Below are 17,500 nucleotides of genomic sequence, written 5' to 3'. Positions count from 1 at the left end.
TGCTACTTGCTAGGTTCGACACACACACACACACACACACACACAAACACACACATCTTTTGTAGTCACATACATTTCAAACAATAACCCATTAGAGAAGAGGGGTCATGCCTTCACCATAGATCATTGTCATTGCGATCATTATGGTGTAGTAAATTTTGAAATTTACCCCGTATAATGGAATCGTCCAAGGCGTGCGCCTCCTGTTCCCCCCATCTCACACACGAAAGGGCGGTTTGCGGAGTGGAGGTTGGTGGTCGTCTGCCTGTATGGTCGTCTGTGTCGTTTAGTGTATGGCAAAGGGGGGTGGGTGCGATTAATTAAGTGGGATGGGTGGTGATTGGTGGAAGATAGGCAACCGAAGCAACGAATCGCTGGGGAAGTAGTAGGCTATGGCGCGAGACCGTAGGACCGTGGTCCTTGCAAGGACCGCCCCGCACTAGTTGAAAGGTGATAAGAAGTGAGGACCGGCGCCGGTCTTCCCCTCTGGGACCGGTCTTCGGTTCACAGCTAAAAGACCGTCGGACCGCGGTCCAGACCGGTCTTCAGCGCGGCACTATATGACGCTGTTACAACACAATCTTTTCATAATTAGATGCAAATGACCCTAACTATACCGCAATTGACCCTTAAGAAGGACACACGCATCTAGTCAACCTATTGTTTACACATTGCTTAGCAGCGGACCGTCACCCCCACCCCCTCCCTTAGCAAAAACAACAAAAAGTCTTATGTGGCGATAGAGGCTACCACCTTAACCACCGCGAACAACAACAGATGGTGGCAGGGGTCCCTTGTCTTGTCTCTTTGAATGATACAGAAGCAGTAAATGACATAAAATCATACTACTGCTACTGACACTAAACATGTTGAAAATGTTTGATAATAAACCTTATAAAATTGATACTAATTAAGAGGGTCATTAGATAGGATGGCCTGGGATTAATTTAAAAAAAAAAAAACAAACAAACAAAAAAAAAATTAAAAAATTGTCTTGTCTCTTTCCTGTCGAAGTGAATAAGCAGGACATGTCTCTAGAAACCCCAAGTTTGTTTCCAACTCGGAACTTACTTTTATCAGGAAAGGGCGAGAGCTGGGTGGGGTGTCTCGACTTCCCATAGTGGACAGGAAGGCACTAACTGTGTCTTCTATCCTCCTATAATATCTTCTTTCCAAAATGCTTCTCTGTCTTTGTCTTGGGATGAATTTACTAGGTTTTGTCATGGCACTAGCCGGATACCCTAGCTGGGAGGGAAACAGTCAAATGTATAATTAGTTTTGGGAGATATTTTTTTACCTTTAAATCTTCTCTCTGTTATACATTGTTTTATTTACATTTTATATATGACATGATTTGTAAACATTTGAGTGTATTCCTCTTAGTGGGGACCTGTGCTTGTGACTGAATGAAACTTTTAGGTGATCTTAAACTAAGTACATTGATAGTGTGCTCTTGGAATCTACATCTGTTTCCTATTTGAAACAATTCCTCCTTGTCTTACCTTTTCTCGGGTGCTTTAATTGTAATTCTAGAAATTTTTACTATCCCATTTTCTTCCTTTTTTATACTGGCGCTGGCGCTGATATGACTTTAATGTGTTACAAGTGGCATAAAACCCTTTAAAAAATTAATAAGAACAACAATAAAGGGGATAGTAAATAACATTATGAATAGGCTAAACTTTTGCCGGTTGAAAGTGGTGGGTGCTACGGACTACGAAAGATGAGATTTTAATTTTTAAAAACTTTTGTTGACATTCCAACTACTTGGGAATTATGAGTTTTTTTTTAATGATTGACACACGTTCTAGATTGTAACTGTTAAAAAAATTGAAAAAAAAAATACATATCCATCCATCTATTACGGTGGTTAACATTGAACTAAACCTTTACAATCGACACAAATTACAAACACAAACACTGGACTTGACATCGATTCTATCGGTTGATCTCATGTTCGAGTCTGGTGGTTAGGGACTTTTGGAGCAGGAAAACGTTGCGCACAAAGTAGATCTCCCGTTTCTTGTTGTTTACAATGTAGATGATACACTTTTAGTCAAATATGCACAATTACAATTTTATATCAGTTAAATTCATCTCTATATGCCCGAGTTAATTAAAAAATCAGGGTCCAAATGTTTTGTTCACACACGAGGATTAATTTTGAATAATTATCTTTACCTTGGTCTAAAAATAGATCGAGAGCCATGAAAATGAAAACGAGTATGGGTTCACCATTTCCTTTTGACATATTCTATCCCTGCTTGAGGCTGATACTTTAATCATCCTTCACTACTTTCATTATTCTTTTCTGAAAGAACTTTTCTCCATTTTTGTTAGCTGACCACAGTTTAAATTTGCAACACACACACACACACACACACACACACACACACACACACATCTTATACAACACGCTAGCAGGTGCTCTTGGTAAAATGGAATCTTTTCTACTTTTTGACTAAGGGAAGTCTGTTCATCCATTTTTTGAAACCGAAATGGGAAATCGGCGTGTGATGTTTTTTTTTGTTTTTTGTTTGTTTTTGGTACCATGCTAATGGTACGACTAAGGCATGGTACTTGGTTTTGGTTCTATTGTACGTTATGGACTGTGGTGATAATACTAACGAAGATTTGAAAATGGAAAGTCTTCGGGTCCGAACGGTACAGACAATGGGCGTTTCGGGTGATACCAGGCTTCAGGCAGCTCATACCGCTCTCTGCTTGACTACGTTATGGACTAAAATATCACAGACATATTTTTCGGTCTAGTGGTTTCGAATCCGCCTGTTAGTGGCGTTTTATAGGAGCGATCTATATTCATGTTTTCGCCCAACCAGGTCATCAATCATATGATTTGTTTCTGTCCAACAATTGGATATTTCTTAACAAATGTAAACACACTGCTTTGTTTACCAGAGTTATAAACATACCCGTGTGTCAAGCTGAATAAAATGACCAATCGTGATGTTAGATATTTAAAAAGCTGTGAACACTTTTCACTATGTGGGTCACTTTGAGCACATTTTGCAATGTGACCAACGACCTCGAGCACATGGGAATTTAATATAGATCATGCCCATTGATGCCTCGGTATATAAAATGTCTTTATTCGCATTTCCTCATTGAGTACCTGGCAGATCATCGCGTTATCTTTATCGAAACGAAATTAGGATGACGTTTGGTGGGCGTCATGATGCTTCGTCCTTATGTTCCATGTCGTCGCTGTTCACTTAAAATTCATTTAAAGCGCTTTGAACACATTTGGTTGGTATTATCTGAATAACATGTCGTGCACCCCCCCCCTCCCTTATTACTCTCTTTGGAAGAAGATTAAGGTTTATTTTCATGTCTTTATACCATCTAGCCAATACCAAATTTTCAAAAGAAAAAAAAATCTCCATTTCAAAGTGAAAGCTTTTAAATATCTAAGTACGAGTATTATGTTGATTATACTGATGGCTGTGTGTTTACTCTGTAGCTTACCCAATGCTGACTTGTATACCATCTTTCACTGTAGTGGATTTGGAAGTGTACATGATCTTTATTTCAAATATTCATGATAGACCAGCTGTCGTCATGAAACATTTTGATGTTCCAACCTATAGTGCTATATAATATAAATGTAATTTGGTTTGTTGATGTGAGATTTTTGGTTTTCTGTCACTTTTGGAAACTTTTTATATTGCCCCCTATGAGACAAGTTTACATCGCCCCCTGCCCTATAGGAGAAAAAAAAGCTGGTTTATATTGCCCTCTATAAGAGAAAAAAACGGTTTATATTGCCCTCTATAAGAGACAAATGCAGTCTATATTGTCCTCTACAAGAGACCAACGCAGTCTATATTGTCCTCTATGAGAGACCAAGGCAGTCTATATTGTCCCCTATAAGAGACCAACGCAGTCTATATTGCCCTCTATAAGAAACAAACGCAGTCTATATCCAACTCACCCCTGCAGGATACCAGTTTGAGGAGAGGGGTCACAGATGTTGTAATCCAGTGGCCACCAAATTTGAAGGTTTGTGAGGCGAGTGTGTCAAACATCCCTGTCAAAAGGGCATGCCGGAACTGGGATCTCATTGATGTTGTGTTGCCATTTCCTCAACCCCATCGCTACAACTCACGCAATCGCCGAGGCAATTGATTCCCATTTTTGAAAAAGCAGATAGCTATGGTTTGATGACTTATAAAAGCATTGAAGATATAGCAGTACCTTAATTGATGAGTAAATCACATAGTACTGGTATCGATTATCGCCCACTCCTAGTCTAAACACAGTTTTCTTCACCATCATTGATTGGTTGGTGTTGCGTTATCGATTCCACAGGTTGGCGGATGCAGTCCTTTAAAAAAACAAAGTAAATCTATCTAGTCCTGTGATGTAATCGATGTTTTCATTTATGACAAGTTCGTGGTGAGTTTATGTGCGTGTGTATGATACTATATATATTTATTTATTTAATATATCGGATATCGACTCTAGCATGTTGCCCTCTGGTAAAGTACTTGGTTAGCTTGATCTCTTTATATCTGGCGAAAGTGAAGATGAGGTGGAATTGAACTGTTCACTGTACCACATAATTTCATTCATCCCGCTTTAAGAAAAGAAAGCCAATCCCCAAGGTCTGCTGAGACATGGGAATCGCTTGATTCAAACTCATGTATAATGGAGTGGAACAAGCTTGGAAATGGATTCACTCATTAGTTTTATATTAAGATGATAAGAACATTGAAGTGTAAATTGGTCGCCCTCTCAGACACCATACTCATTTCTCTCAAAACACACGCATTTCTCTCAAAACACACTCATTTCTCTCAAAACACAACTCATTTCTCTCAAAACACACTCATTTCTCTCAAAACACAGCTCATTTCTCTAAACTATAAATTCATTTTTCAGAATCTCAACGCCCCGGAAAATTATTTTCAATCATCGACATTTCTCTCCACTGTGATCGGTGTTCATGAATCAGCAACAAGCTATATTAAAAAGGTAAAGCGAATTATCTTCTTTCTTCTTCTTTCTTCTACTTTCTTCTTCTTCTTCTTCTTCTTCTTCTTCTTCTTCTTCTTCTTCTTCTTCTTCTCCTCCTCCTCCTCCTCCTCCTCCTCCTCCTCCTCCTCCTCCTCCTCCTCCTCCTCTCATTAAACTATATTTAATATATTCTCCCTAATAAAGCATGAAAACACCAAATTCTCCATGTTAAAAGTCAAAACCAGCCCACTTTGTGGCGACAGGTCACATTTGTGTCCGAGGGGACATGGCGTGAATTATGATAATATTCCTATTAAAGATAGTCCATTATAAGATTTAGTATAAACGTACTCATGTAAATCTTATACAAGGCTGCCTTTAACAAAAAACAAAAACAAAACCCACAAACAACAAACAAACAAACAAACGACAAACAGAAAAAGACCCAAATAATACATCCAACCAACCAAACAAAAAACAAACCTTTTTTGCATCTGTTGCGTCTCAATGATTCAACTCCGAGGTCCCATGTTTGACTCTTATTAACCACATTTTCTTGAAAAATGAATCGTTAAAAAAATATTACTCATTGAGTTATGATTTCTTAGCAATTTTTTTCTCCAAGTCTTGATAGTCAAGTAGAAAAAAAGTCTTGGCATTTTATCGGAACACGACTGAGACCCAGTCATCGTTTTCCTTGCAACCTTTTGTTCGATTATCAAATTATGCAATGTTATGTTGGTTATCAGGTTTGTGCATCGGGCCACAGAACTATGAGTTTTGTCACAAAGTTCATACCATTGTTTGTGTTTACCCTACAGGTATATAATATCATTTTATAATTTTTGTGTTTAGATAGTTGGGGCTTGATCACAAAGCGGTGAAAATGAATCCCCCTTGTACCATTCTTCTGCCTTAACCCTCTCCTTACCACCCATAGGGAAATCGTCACATTCGTTACGATATAACCAACAATTTTCTCATTCTGATTTCTCTTGTACATCACGAAATTTAAAGAAATTCTTTGATTACAGCTATAAATACTAAACACTGTGTTGTAGAGCTCACGTGTTACTTTTTGTTTGAGTAAGAAAAGTTTATTTTTGTGCTGGGTGGGTGTGAATTTTTTTTTTTTTGGGGGGGGGGGGGGAATTCTAAAAATAGATGGCAAGGAGAGAGTTAAATGTGAATTGCCGGATCTGAAGTCTCTGAAAGTCTCCGGTGTTGTCATTGAAACGCGTTCTCCACGATAGAATTCCTTTCCTTTGTACACATTCTGTAGGGATAAAAAAAAAAAAAAAAAAAAGGGGGGGGGGGGGCGGTTATAATACGGTTATTCAACCATTTCTTAGAATGTTTTGAGCACTGCTTATGAACCCTGATAGATCTGAATGTCTGATTGACACAAACCGTTGATCTTACAAGGAGTTAGTTTAACATGGCGTTACCCTTTTTGTATGGTACAAGCAATTATTACGAAATGATTTAGTAGCATAAACATACCTATACATACAGACACACACACACACACGTACACACACGTATGTATGTCTGTAGTAGTAGTAATGTATCGATACTACTACTACTACTACTACTACTACTACTACTACTACTACTACTACTACTGCTACTACTACTACTACTACTACTACTACTACTACTGCTACTGCTACTACTACTACTACTACTACTACTACTACTACTACTACTAATACTTTCTACTTACTGCTACTGCTGCTACTACTACTGCTACTACTACTACTACTACTACTACTACTACTACTACTGCTACTGCTGCTACTACTACTACTACTACTACTACTACTACTACTACTACTACTACTACTACTACTACAGCTACAATACACGTGCTAAAAGCGCTTTACAAGTACGGTGAGAGAATGTCAGTAAAGAGCCTTCTCCAAGGACTCAACTATGAGCCAAGCGAGTCTGGAACCCAGGATCTTCTGATCCGAAAGCGAGTGCCATACCACTAGACCATATAACCGTACATCGTCTTTTCAACGGTAAACACCATGCTATGAGTGCTTTATAATTGATTTCTAATCACGTGATCATGGAACATTTCACGCATTTTGCAAGTCACGCAGTCGTTTGTTGCTAGTAAAATTATTGGACATAAACAACACTACTTTGGGCCAGGGCGCCTTTCCAAATACAATGTCGATCTCCGATCGAAATGTTTTTTTAAGGCCGTCGATGTGCCCAATAATGCTGGGACTCAATTTCAGGTGTTTGAGTTTGACTCCAAAACCGTACCTTTACAACACAGTGTGTTGACTCCAAAACCGTACCTTTACAAGACAGTGTCACACGTTTGACTCCAAAACGGTACCTTTACAATACAGTGTTGACTCCAAAACCGTACCTTTACAACACAGTGTTGACTCCAAAACCGTACCTTTACAACACAGTGACACACGTTTGACTCCAAAACCGAACTTTTACAACACATTGTTGACTCCAAAACGGTACCTTTACAACACAGTGTGTTGACTCCAAAACCGTACCTTTACAGCACAGTGTTGACTCCAAAACCGTACCTTTACAACACAGTGTTGACTCCAAAACCGTACCTTTGCAACACAGTGTTGACTCCAAAACCGTACCTTTACAGCACAGTGTTGACTCCAAAACCGTACCTTTACAACACAGTGTTGACTCCAAAACCGTACCTTTACAACACAGTGACACACGTTTGACTCCAAAACCGTACCTTTACAACACAGTGTTGACTCCAAAACCTTACCATTACAACACAGTGACACACCATACCGACATTTTAAATCCATCGATACAAGAAAGTGTCTTTCTCTATTGGCCGAGAATTCTTCCAAAAATTAGAAGTGCCTTAAATGAGTCAATAAAACGGAGAGTTGCGTTTGTCTGAAAAAGGCCAAAGACCGAAACGTCGTTTGTTTTGTGTTGTTCCCTGATTTATGAATCACATTTACTCTCCGAGAATTCTTCGAACGGTCGGATCCTGATGATGTAAATATATTCTCATCAGTAAATAGGCTGAAATGACCCTCGACCTCTCCCGTCGTTCCGTCTATTATCTCTTGCAGACAAGACAGGTATTGTTAGGACAGGGCTCTCTATTATGTACGTCTTCCCTGGGCCGGTCACATTGGATTTAATTTTCTATCTCTCTTATATTGTCGCCTGTCATGTTGCACGCTAGATTTCCTCCTGTCAAGGGCCCTTCGTCTTGCTCTTGTTACAAACCGCAGGCCCTTCAACTCGGATATCCTTGGAAGAAATGTGATATGCCCCCCTCACCCTTCCCCATAGGCCAACACAGTGTTTTGTTTACGAATACGTTTTACGATGATTATAACATCAATTCTAGTAACTCTTTAACTCTCTCCTTACCAGCTGTTTTCAGAATCTTCCCTGAAACATCACACGATCGAATGCAAAAACAGATTATTCTTCACTAAAACAGAAAAGCAAAACGTACATTTTATACGTAATATTGTTCAGCTAACTAAACTCTTAAACACAGTATCAAGTTTTTATGGCTAAGGCGAAAACTTTTTTTTTTAAATTCTGTGATATACAAAAGAAATTAAAATGGTAAAATTGTTGAGTTGTATTGTAACGAATGTAACGATTTTTTATGGGTGGTAAGGCGAGTGTTAATAGACATGAGAACATTTTTTTCTTTGCTTGATTAATCGTTGGGGTTTGTTTCCTTCTAAAGCTACAACAGTAATAACGAGTTGATCGGGTATTAATTTTGGATGAACGATGAAAGAATTGCGTTAAAAGCTGAAATGATCACAAATAGAAAAAAATGTGGACTGTACGCTTTTGGCGTTTCAAGACAATTCATTCACTTTCTTTGTACATGGATTCTATCCACGACTTGAGATTTAGTTATTAGATTCAATTTTCAGACTCGAGCATACTATACCAGTTAGGGACGGATGGTTACAATTATACTCAAATCTTATACAAAAGGGGTTCCAAGCAAACAGCAACGCCGAATGTGTGTGACGAGACATGGGACTGTAAGGAACCTATAATGATTTCTATTCGACTGAAAGTAAAGCCTTTTGTTTCACGCTCAGTTTCACGCTCTCTTCCTTATCCTCTTGGTGCTTGATCAGCCCATAAGGCTGTCACGATGGTACACCGTATTTCTTGGTTAGAGGCATTTTTTCGTCTGTCCCCAAGACCATCCACTAGCTTTCCTTTCTCACTCGATACCCCTCCTCCAGGTCTCAAGCGGACGACCCCCCCCCCTCCCCCTTCTCGTCCACCCGAGGGTTATCCTGGGAATAGCACTTGAATCCATTCTGAGGATATGTCCAGTCCATGTCCTCTTTACAGCTTCAGATACTGGTTCAAATACGACTTACACACAATGGTTCATTAATTAGCCCATTCCCCACCCTATTTAGCGCGCAAAATCCTCAAAAGAGTTCTCTAAAGCGATATACAGACGAAGACAATGCCAAAATGAAAAAAAAAAAATTATTCTCTGGACTTTACGTGTAATCATATAGCATTAACTGATCACAGGGCGACGTATGCACTGAATTTCCCTGCATGTACCATGACCACCAATGTACAGGTAGAATCATATTACCATCATGTATAGGAGCCGCTAATAGATGAGTATAAGATTGACATAATTACCACCACCCACCCCCAATTCCTGTTAAAAAATTATCCGGTCAAAAGTTCTTTTTTTTTAAAATCCAGTCTGTCATTAACTCCCCCCCCCCCCACCCCGCCCCCCGATATAATTCCGATATTGGTCAGACATCTGCTATCCTCTCAAATTTACCGACACGCCCATCTCCCGAAAAATGTAAAATAGTTCGTTTACTAACAATAGAAACACCAAACAGTACTCATGCGTAACACATCTTACTCTCCTGCACACATACAAACACACACACACACACGCACACACACACACACACACACACACACACACACACACACACATTTTAAAGAGAAAGCTTCAAATTCATTTTTTTATACTTCAAATGCCATGAACACAGATATTTTGCTTCAAAAGTTGTGCAACATGGATATTCCAAACTACCTTATTAAATGGTATAAAGAGTGTCTGACCCATAGACCGCAATGTGTAAAATTGGGTGAACATATCTCCAACAAAAGAACGTTGTCGAACGGATGTCCCCAAGGCTGCGTGAGTTCCCCAATCCTGTACATCTTATACACCAACGACTGCAGACCATCCTTTGAAAATTGTTTTATAGTGAAATATGCAGATGGTACTGCTATTCTTGGCTTATCAAAAGATAAAGTTACCGAAAAGAATTTTTTTCAAACAAATAAATATATTCACCGATTGGTTTAAACAAAATCAGCTTGAATTAAATGTTGAAAAAACGAAAGAACAGGTGTTTGGTGTAAAAAATAAAAACGACTTAAAGTGTGTGACGATCGGTAAAGATGATGTTGAGATAGTTGACTATTTTAAATATGTAGGAATAACCATTGATAGTTCCCTCAATTTCTCTCAAAATATTAATATAATATCTAAGAAAGTTGCCCAAAGATTATACATCCTAAGGAAATTGAGAACATTTCAAGTAAGGAAGAAAAGTATGTTAAGAGTTTATGACTCATTGATTAAAAGTGTAATTGCGTTTGGCTGCACCATATGGTTTGGAGGATGCCGACTTAAAGATAAATCAAAAATTTCAAAATCTATCAAAGAGGCATCAAAAATAATAAACCATCCTCTTGATGGAGTAGAAAGAATTCATGGAAAAGCAATAGAAAGGAAAGCATTCTCAATTACCAACAATAAAAAATATATTTTATACCATGAATTTAGTCTTTTACCATCTGGGAGAAGGTTTTGTCAGATTAAATGTAGAACTAACAAGTATAAATCAACGTTCGTTCCATCAGCAATAAAAATTTTGAATATTTCATATGGTACAGAAAAACCAAGGATTGATTCGTTGACTGATTAACTGATTAATTTATTTAATGTAAGATTAACTGACCAATTGATGATGATGATAATTTTTGGTGTCGTATTGCCACAATCGTAACAAATTGAAAACGAAATGAATATGTTTATGTTGTGTATATCGCACGTGTGAAAGAAAGAGAGGAAGAGAGAGAGAGAGAGAGAGAGAGAGAGAGAGAGAGAGAGAGAGAGAGAGAGAGAGAGAGAGAGAGAGAGAGAGAGAGAAAATAAGTAGGCGTGAAATATCTGTTCAATGTTACAGTTATCGTTTAACGTTATAACAAGTGTAACTAAATGACAAATTGCCATATTTATGGACAATAAAGATCTATTATTATTATTATTATTATATTATTATTATTATTATTATTATTATTATTATTATTATTATTTATTATTATTATTAAATTTCGATCAGATTAGATTTAGAATCACAACTTGCTGAAATGTTTCAAACCCGAGACGCCCTGAATGTTCCGGTTCAAACACTTTTGACAACTTTTGACGTTATCTTAGTCAATTGATATTGAATGAAATAAATAGGTTTCGTGGAAAATTAAAAAAAAAGTCTCATCTGAAACTAAGCTGTTCAATTCATACCCCTCCTCCCACCGTACTTTTCAAGTGCTAAAAGATGTCACTCTATTAGAATTCCACTATTTGTTCTAACACCCGCCGACTCTTGCCGATTCTAGAGTAATTAGCTTCATTTAATTTCTTAAATTTACCGTTCCCTCCCCTTTCCCCTTTCCCCTTCCCCTTACCCCAACCATTCTTGCAAATAATTTAATCATACGAAAGTCTGTTTTTTTTCTACGATAAGGAATTTCCACGGCCTATCTGAACTGGAATACATTTTGTACGATGCACTGTTTCGAGCTGATCAAATACAGATTGAACTTTAAAAAAACAATAACCTTTTTTCATATTGGCCAAAACGGTTTTAATTTCTAAATAAATAACCTTAATCTATTTACTGCCCTACTCTGGAAAGCACGTATTGGAAAATTTGGCCAGATAACTGGTCCCTCAAATATCTGCCGATTAAAATTACCAACATCTTGTCAAAAACTGTCAAATTGGGACTTTGCAAATCCCAGGTTTGGGAGTTTTTGCCAAGGTGAAGGACATTTCAATCGATCGTTATTAGAACGACTAATTTTCTGGCCAAAGTTTTAAATACGTCCTAATTATATTATTATTATTATTATTATTATTATTATTATTATTATTATTATTATTATTATTATTATTATTATTATTATTATTATTTATTATTATATTATTATTATATATTTTGGTTAGAACACGTCAGATTTGTCAAGTTTACAGTTTTGCTGAGAGAGAGAGAGAGAGAGAGAGAGAGAGAGAGAGAGAGAGAGAGAGAGAGAGAGAGAGAATATTCTGATCTGTTCTTCCATTACTTTAAGACCCTAAGTGCCAATATTAAGTTAATTGTATGACTATGCATTATGTCATTACAGTGACCTTTAAAGTATCCAGAATTAACCCTCATTTATCCTGCCGACAAAAGCAAGAACAACGTATTTGGCAATAGTTAGATTTATAGTTTTGGTTTAATTACACTATTTATTGTATTCACCACGTCTGTGACAAAGATAGGCAGTTAGTTATCTATGGGGCTTGAAATGTGTTCTTCCCACATAAATGAACAATATTACAACCCCCCCCCCCCTCCCCCCGCGCGCTTGTTTTCTCTTTTTCATAAACTTTTTGAATACGTCGAAGTGTTAGTCGGTTACAACACCAATCTGGCTTATCTAAATCGATTAAACACCTGGTTCCTGCTTTTGTTTCTTGTCAGGGCCTTTGAATACAATTAGAAAATATATAATTCCGTATTATTGCACTTTGAAAATGATGTGACTTGGTCTAGATTAGAATAGGAGAATACAGTTACGAATTATATTTCACTGATGTAAATTAGTGATACAATTTGTGTGCAGTCTAGCTACACCCGCTTTGTAATTTCTCGATGAAAAGGACGAGATAACCGAAGAACATGAAGAACGTTGTTCTCAAAGTCGAGTCCCGGATTGCTGCCAAACCAGAGGAATGGCAATAAATTCGAGAATGTCCAGATTTCAACAGAAGGATGAGCCGATGGCGCCGTGACAAGGATCTCGCCTTTTTATCGAGAGGAGGGTTCGAATTACTTTAGAAATGCTTGTTTATGTGTGTCTTTTAAAAATAAATCTTCTCGGGTATTTCAGTTATAAACCTTTTTCCCAAGCAAATGTCACATCCGTCCAGTCCAAATTCAACCAAGCAGACCGATTTCGGCACTTTCCAATACAGTTCCGACACAGCGAAACCAAATTTAAATATAACGCAGCCAAATTTAGTCCTTGTCCAGAGTTCACATTCGGCAAACGCCAAATAAATTTCAACACGTGATAGACTTCGAAATATGCGGTGCATCTGACTTGATTAATCTTAGTTGTGAGTTGATGAACTTTTTCTCCGCTCCCCGGGGCTGCTGACAACAGTCAGATAACCCCCGCCTAATCATGGAATAGGCGGTTGATCGCTTTTTTCCCAGCTGTCCTGCAAGAAGAACACAATCTTCGTCGCGATCGAAGCAGCTCTGCTACCTTATCTTGTCTTCATCACTATTTTTTTGATAACTTTGTCGTGGCATCGTTGATTTTTTGATGAGATAGATAAGGAGTGATCGGATTCAATGTTTTCCTTGATTCCTATAGCAACGGTATTGTTTATTTAATTAGAGTAACGTCCATTGGGAAACAAAATCGCTTTGTTCTTAAGATCGTTTCCATACTCTTTTTGCTTTCAATTTATACGATATACTTTATTTTGCTTTCAATCCATACTCCATTTTGCTTTCAATCCATATTCTATTTTGCTATTGCCGAATTTGGACTGGACAATGTTTGAATGTTGATTTACGTCATACTATAGTGCCGAATTTGGATTGGAAAGTTGAATTTGGTCTGGAAAATGCTGTAATTGGCCTTAAAATGTTGAAATTGGTTTGGAAAATTGTTACAATTGCTTGAGAAAAGGTATATATAGTCAACCAGGGATACTTAGGCCACCTGGGGTAATTTGGGCCACTCACCGAAAAAAAAAAAAGATTTTAAAAAGTTAAATAGTGGGCGATTTTAAAATCTATTGGGTTTTGAATTATTTAAAATATAAACGCTACATGTAATCTAACATTTAAGACAAGCAATCTTTTTTTTTTTTTCAGTAAGTGGCCTACGATACCCCGCCTGGATGGCTGACCGTTTATTATTCAAACCAACCGACGCATTTTGACACTCAATCCGACACGATTAAATAATGGTATTTTTTCCATAATTTAACACGACGTCACTTATGGGTCTATTGAGTTAATTTATCATAATGCAACTCCTTTTCTCTGTTTGTGTCATTACGATATTGCTTTGATTAATGATTTACCAGCGTGGTTTGCGAGTTGATTAGACCAATTATTTTTCCTCGCCGACTACACAACCCTCGCAGTCACAAAGCGAATACTATGCTGATGGAAGGGCTGTGGGCTATAGAAAGTATTGGATTAAAATATAAGATGTAAATTAATATTTGAATAGCCTTTTAAAAAGTTTTGAGCTAGATAGAACCTGTTGTATTCATTTTAGTCCAATGTATTTGATGCCTTATAGAGAGCTCTATTTAGTGCGGCTATGTGGTCTAGTGGTACTCGCTTTCGGATTGGAGGGTCATGGGTTCGAGGCTCTCTCGGCGCATAGTTGAGTCCTTGGAAAACACTCTTTACTCACATTGTCTCACCGTGATCAGGTGTAAAATGAGTAACTGGCCGTTTACAGCGTTGTCTCTGTCCGAAAAAATTGTAACATCGCCTAACAGGCGCCATGACCGCCCTAAATGTTAAATGTTGTTGTTGGCTAGGGACCCCTTGTAAAGCGCTTTGATCACATTTAGTGGATATTGCACTATAAAAAAGCTCAACATAGTAATATCGCTTACATTTACAAAACGACTTTTTACAGCTCAATAAAACTAAATTTGACACTTCAAGACTTTTTTAAATTGAGTTGTACTGGTTTCTAATCGAAATAATAAATTGTAACAAAATATTTAAACATGCCCTTCATACGTTATGGTACTATAACATCCTTGTTATGGTACTATTATCATGTTGGCACATTAATATTGTGACTCATCAGGCACTCACTAGAAATCCTTAGCCTATAGATAATGCCTAGACGTCAAACTCTTGAACTGATTCATACCATGTGCTTATAAAAAGTTCGGGTTTAAAAATTTGAGACATGAATGATTTTCGTCTTATTCTAATAATAATAGAAGATGCAAAGTGTGGCTTATCAAAAATTGTGGCAAAATATGACATCCTAACACTTTTAACATATTGTCACTGACTCGCACTTGTCGCTCCCAACCCTTCATCAGACCAAATTACATCTATTTATTGATGGTGAAGAAACATTTTAGTTTAGCCAACGCATTGAAAAAAAAATCTTTTCTTCCCTGCAAAGTTGATTCATGCAGGGTATCAAGCAGCACAAAGACGGAATTTAAGCCTAACATACCAGATTTCTAGGCTGATTATGTTGCTAGATTATGATTGCTGTAGGCTTCGTGTATTTGTATCTGTACTTGATCAGACATCAATCACCAAATCTCCAGCATAGTGCTGTTAATTTATTAATAAGGGCATTTGTTTTGAGTCTTCGATAATATATTGCAATTTACGTGTTAATGAATTATAATTTAATTTTCCTTTATAAAACCACCTGACCAACCGAGGAGAGCAAATACGTTGCACCACGACTCCGGCGCTAGGTAAGTTACCATCACTCTTGCAAGGCCCATGGTGACCAATCACGCTAGTTATCGAGAGTTCGATAGAGACGTCAAGGCTTTTTTTTTTTTTGCATCCGCGTTTGTGTGTGTGTTTGTGACTGTATTACCAGCGATAAATTCTCATAGGTCACATCACAACTTTGTGTGTTGATCGTTTGACATTCCAAGATGCAATGTTAAGTGAAACATCCATGGCCAACTGCATCATCTCATACCAATTGGTTTTTTACCTCTCTTCTCTCTCTTCATCTAACTCTCGCTCTTTTCTTCTCTCTGTCTTTTTAATCTCTCTATTTTTCTCTCGCCGACTGAATATTTGCACTTTTAGAATTTTGCCAGAAAATAACAATTACCAAACCAATGTAGAATTTGAAGTTCTGATATCTGAGTTCCATATTGAAATAGGAATTAATGTTTGACTTCTTCTTTATTCTGCTATTAAAAAACCCCACCGATCAGAAGCTTAACTTTGAAAACTGATTTGATTCAAATATCTTAGACGGCTTGAGATGTATAGACATTTGAAGTTATTCCACTACTTGTGTGGCTCACGATATACATACGGGGTCTCAATCAAGAGCCATACTTAACAAAGTTGGAGACATGATGTCGGCAAGGTGCCATTACATTTTTTGTCTTACAGGGACAACACTGTAACTAGGAAGGTATGCATTTTACACTGGAGCATAGTGATAAAATGAAGACGAGTGTATTCCCATTAGAATTGGACCACAGCGCACCATAGAAATTCCTACCATATAGATAGATGCCTAAGACGTCAAACCTCTGAACTGAATCTCAATACCCAGGCTTATAAACAGTGTCGGGTTTAAGAAAGTTGGACATGTCTGGATTCGTCTTATTCTAGCGATAAGTGAATACTAAGCTGCCAGAAGCTGTGGGCTTTCAAGAATTGTGGACAAAATATGAACATAACAGCTTTTAACATATTGAAATACTGACTACAGCACGTGTCGGGCTCACAACCCTTCATCAGACCAAATTAGGCATACTATTCTATTGATGAGTGAAGTAAACATTTTGTTTTGGCCAAATTGAAAAATACAAATCTTTTCTTCGTGCAAATTGATTCAGACTGACAGGCTAAGTAGAAGACAAAGACGGATGAACAAAACAGATTCATAGGTCGATATTTATGACACGGATTATGATTGGTATCGATATTTTATCGGTATTGATCAGCTAATCACCCAATTCATGATAGTTTAAACATATTATTATGGGGCATTTGTTTTGGTGTTCGATAAATGCAATTTCAGTTAATGATTAATAATTCTAAGTTTTCCTTTTTAAAACCCACCTGAACACAATTCGCGGAGGAGAGCAAAAAGAGGTACGTGCACGCACGCACATTGGCGCAGAGTTAGTTACATACTCTTGTAAAGGCACACATAAGGACGACCAATCACACGTAATCTATAGAGAGTTCGAAGATGACGTCATTCAGGCCTTTGTTATTGTTTTTGCCGTCCGCGTTTGTGAGTTGTTCTCACTAAACTGTATTAACCAGACTATAAAAGTTCATGGTCACACAGAGTTTGTGTGTTGATCCGTTATACTTCCGGATGGCAATGTTGTGAACTCCTTGGCCAAGCGCATTCTATCTATATTCGCTTTTTCTAACTCTCTCTCTCTCTCTCTCTCTAACTCTCTCTCTCTCTC

At 37.6% G+C, this 17,500-nt stretch overlaps 1 protein-coding gene across 4 annotated transcripts in view; it reads left to right on the top strand.

Annotated features, from left to right (window-relative positions):
- LOC144971412 (uncharacterized) overlaps window positions 1-17,500 on the top strand; it is a 113,078-nt gene that overhangs the window by 27,019 nt on the left and 68,559 nt on the right. For 3 of the 4 annotated variants that reach the window (XM_078912275.1, XM_078912276.1, XM_078912277.1), the window contains one exon: window positions 4,903-4,995. The exons of the other annotated variant lie outside the window; for it this stretch is intronic. The gene's annotated coding sequence lies outside the window, so the exon portion shown is untranslated. The remainder of the gene's footprint in view (window positions 1-4,902; window positions 4,996-17,500) is intronic. 4 annotated transcript variants of the gene reach the window in all.

Source organism: Berghia stephanieae, chromosome 4 (genome assembly GCF_034508935.2).
Source record: "Berghia stephanieae isolate SIO BIC M18660-M18661 chromosome 4, UCSD_Bste_1.3, whole genome shotgun sequence".
In the NCBI taxonomy this organism is placed as follows: domain Eukaryota; kingdom Metazoa; phylum Mollusca; class Gastropoda; order Nudibranchia; family Aeolidiidae; genus Berghia; species Berghia stephanieae.
This window is presented reverse-complemented; position numbering and strand designations above follow the sequence as displayed.